This window comes from Engraulis encrasicolus, chromosome 18, assembly GCF_034702125.1.
Source record: "Engraulis encrasicolus isolate BLACKSEA-1 chromosome 18, IST_EnEncr_1.0, whole genome shotgun sequence".
NCBI lineage: Eukaryota > Metazoa > Chordata > Actinopteri > Clupeiformes > Engraulidae > Engraulis > Engraulis encrasicolus.
In genome coordinates this window covers 28,843,425-28,847,067 of record NC_085874.1, presented here as the reverse complement: position 1 = coordinate 28,847,067, position 3,643 = coordinate 28,843,425, and positions in this window count along the sequence as shown.

Genomic DNA, 3,643 nt, shown 5'->3' with positions numbered 1-3,643 from the left:
TTGTGGCAGCATGCAGACTAAGAACAACCAGGTTCAGGAATAGCTTCTTTCTGACCCACCACACTGAATACCAATAAAATCCTGGTCATTGTAATTCAATTGTAACTTAAGTTATTTAGCATTGTAACTAAGTAAATATTACAGTACAGTACAGTACAGTACAGTAAATTATTACATTTTTGCCCTGTAATTCCTTACATTACTGCGTTACAGCAAAAAGTAACACATTAGTAATTAATTACTTTTGTGATGCATTACTGCCCAACACTGGTGATGTGAACACTGTACCAAACCTCTGCCATTAATCATGATATGTGCAAATCATTTCATGAAACTATTACGTAACTTAAGTGAGAACGGCTTTACCTTGGACACTCATTTATCATTCAAAATACATATAAGTCATATATCTGACAGATCAAGCACATTTGTACATTTGTACAAGCACATTCACCCATGTTTCAAAGTTGGTTTGACAAAAAGGGTTACTGTTTTAGATACAGGTGTATTATGTTTGTATTGATGAATGTCCAATATGAAACAGACTTTGCCAAAGTCGACAACGAGACACAAGGTCACATAAGAGAACAGAGGAAAGGACACGAGTTTGGGGAAATGATTTGCCCCCGACATCTTGAGGCACCGCTATAAAGAGGCTGGAAGACTAGGGTTGCCTCCCAATATGCGGACTCCCTTCCTCCACTTGTGCTTGTGGCCTCACGTTTTGTTGATGTCCTGCCTCCACTGTCAGCCTAGCCACAGCAATTTTTTGGGGGACTATTCTTCATTCACCATCCAGTTTGCAAATGAGAAAATGATTTCACAATTGAGGTTTTACGAGATATTGAAATACAATGCTGTTGTCAGTGATGTAATCACAACATTTTAGTTCCTGGTACAAGGCTACAAGCACAAGTGAAGGATGCAAGTCCGCATATTGGTATGCACACGAGGACTGTTGTTTTGGCCATAACACTTCTTCTCAGTTACAGTGCAACACAGTCAGTTGACTTGAGTGTTTGGCATGATGTCGCCCTCCGCTGGTCAGAGGTGGAAGAAGTACTGAAGTTGTGTACTTAAGTAAAAGTAGAAGTACCCTGCGAAAAAATTACTCAAGTGAAAGTAAAAGTTGTTTACCAAAAACGTACTTAAGTAAAAGTACTAAGTACTAACTTTTAAATTTACTTTACAGTATGAAAGTACAAGTAGGCCTACACGCGCAATGGCTGTCTTTCTCCATGTCTACCTACTTGATACAATAGGAAAAATTGTCTGCAACGGTTTTCGGTTCCATTTGAACATGACTATGGAGTCCTGTTAATGTTTTTAAAAGTATATTTTCTGTCTGGGTGTCAATTTGGAAGAGGGGCTTGGTCCCGCCTCCCTGCCCGCAGCTGAGGCTACTGAAATATCCACGAAACACAACAGGAAAACCTAGGATAAATGTAACTAGTAACAAAGTCTTCCCCTAGAAATGTAAGGAGTAGAAAGTACAAGTAATTGTCAAAAAATGTAATTGAGTAAAAGTAAAAGTCTGCATTTTTATTTTTACTCAAGTAAGTACAAATTCCAGAAAAAACTACTTAAGTACAGTAACGAAGTAAAAATACTTAGTTACGTTCCACCTCTGCCGCTGGTCAAATTGTGAGTAACAACACAGCCCAACTGTTGAATAAGCATATTATTTTGCTGCCATCTTCTGATCATACAGGGGAAAAAACACAACAAACTAAACGCCTTCATTTAGACTGCCAAGCCAGACTGAAATGTACAGTCTAACACTGCACCATAAGCAAAGCTGTGGAACAAATTGTTCAAACAGCTTCAATGCACATAATATAGGCCAGCACAGATGTGTCATCATCCTGCTGCACTCACCCCATTGACTAGCAACACGGGTTAAACAGGGAGTAAAAATGTGTTGCAATGCGCAGATAAATTTAGTATTATGACTAGAGTAAAGTCAGGTGCGTGGCCCAGCTATGCTTTTCTCCAGACTGCAGCAAACATCAAAAAAATGGTGTTGGGGGCTGTAAAGCATTGCATGCAACTCAGAAAGGGGGCTTAATGTTCAGAATACTGCACTTATCCTTTAATGACCTAGTCTGCACACTGAAATTCTGACCAAACGTTTATAATGCAGCCAACATTTTGACCCATTCGTTGAGTGTGCCGTCTTTTACTTTTGTCATTGATTATGCCCTTGTCCACCTGGCCAAGGTGAGGTGGGATTTGCCTGCATTTTCTTTGTCAAAGTAAAGTGACACTACACATGAGGTAACAACATGTATGTATGCATTATTTAATTACATGTCCATCATGCTTTCAGCACAACCTCCACATTGTAATTGCTACGTACCTACATGAACTGCATACATGGACGTATACAAGACCAATGCAGGTGTCGCGCCAGTAACTGTAGTCCTGTTGGATGTGTTAGTGCCAAACTCGTAATCCAAAGCAGCTTGGATACCTACACCTGATGTATGCAACATTTCTTTTATTGCTTTACATGGACAAAAGTGAAAAAAGTGCAATAATGCAGAACGTCACCAGACCATCCTTACTGAAAGCTGCGCCGGAGATATCGACAAAATATGTATGGAGGTGACATTTAATACGATACATATATGTTTTTATGTTTGTCATCACAGATCTAGATGTCAGACGCTGTCAGACTCAGATGTCATACTTCTGAGAAACAACAAAAGTTAATGGCTGTTATGCCTTGCTTGCTGACACAGAAAAGGGTTATGGGCCATACCAGTTCATTTGTCAAATGCATAATAATTACAGCGCTGTAAAATACACTGCAGTGAAGTGGAATGGGGAAGTTGGACTGATGGGCTCTGTAGACTGTGTAGCTACTAAGTAATTCCAATCTAAATAGATAAATAACTTGTAATGGTCTTGAAAGATGATGGGGTAGCCATGGTGTAATGGTTAGGACATTGGACAGGATTAGTCAAAGGGTTGCAGGATCAATCACCACCCTTTCGAATTCCTTCCTCCTCGGCAGTGCCCTGGAGCAAGGGCCTATTCCTACTCTGCTCCAAGGAATGTTACCAAAATACTGTACTGGTAGTCATTTCATGTTTAACAAGGAAAGTCCCATTGAGATCCAAGCACAAGGTACAAATGCACAGAGGGCTGTTGAGGGCTTTCCTGCAGATGTAGGCCTATAGGTATGCGGGGTTTACCCACTTCCCTACAGAATTCCAGTACAAGGTCTGGGCTTACCAATAACAGCAAACCTTTTTTGATGGTAGGTCAATACATAAGTGACCACCGGGAGCATTTCAAAGAGGCAGTGTGTAATTTTGCACAAAAAGAAGCTCAAAATGTGGGCGATTCTGTAATCTGGATAATCTACTGAGTGGAACTATGGGCAGGGCCAGATTAACGCACAGGCTAGATATGGCTGCAGCCTAGGGGCCCCCACCTGCCAGGGGCCCCCTGATTGGACAAAAGTGAAATATTGCAAAATTGTGACAAGGTGCAATATTGGAAAAACTCATCTGTCGTGTTGAGTGCATTTGGGAGACATGGTACTGTTAATTACTTGCTCCAAGTTATGACACTCTCTATGTAAATTTATTGTGAAATTTGCCTTCCGAGGGGGACCCACAGCAACCTGCAGCCT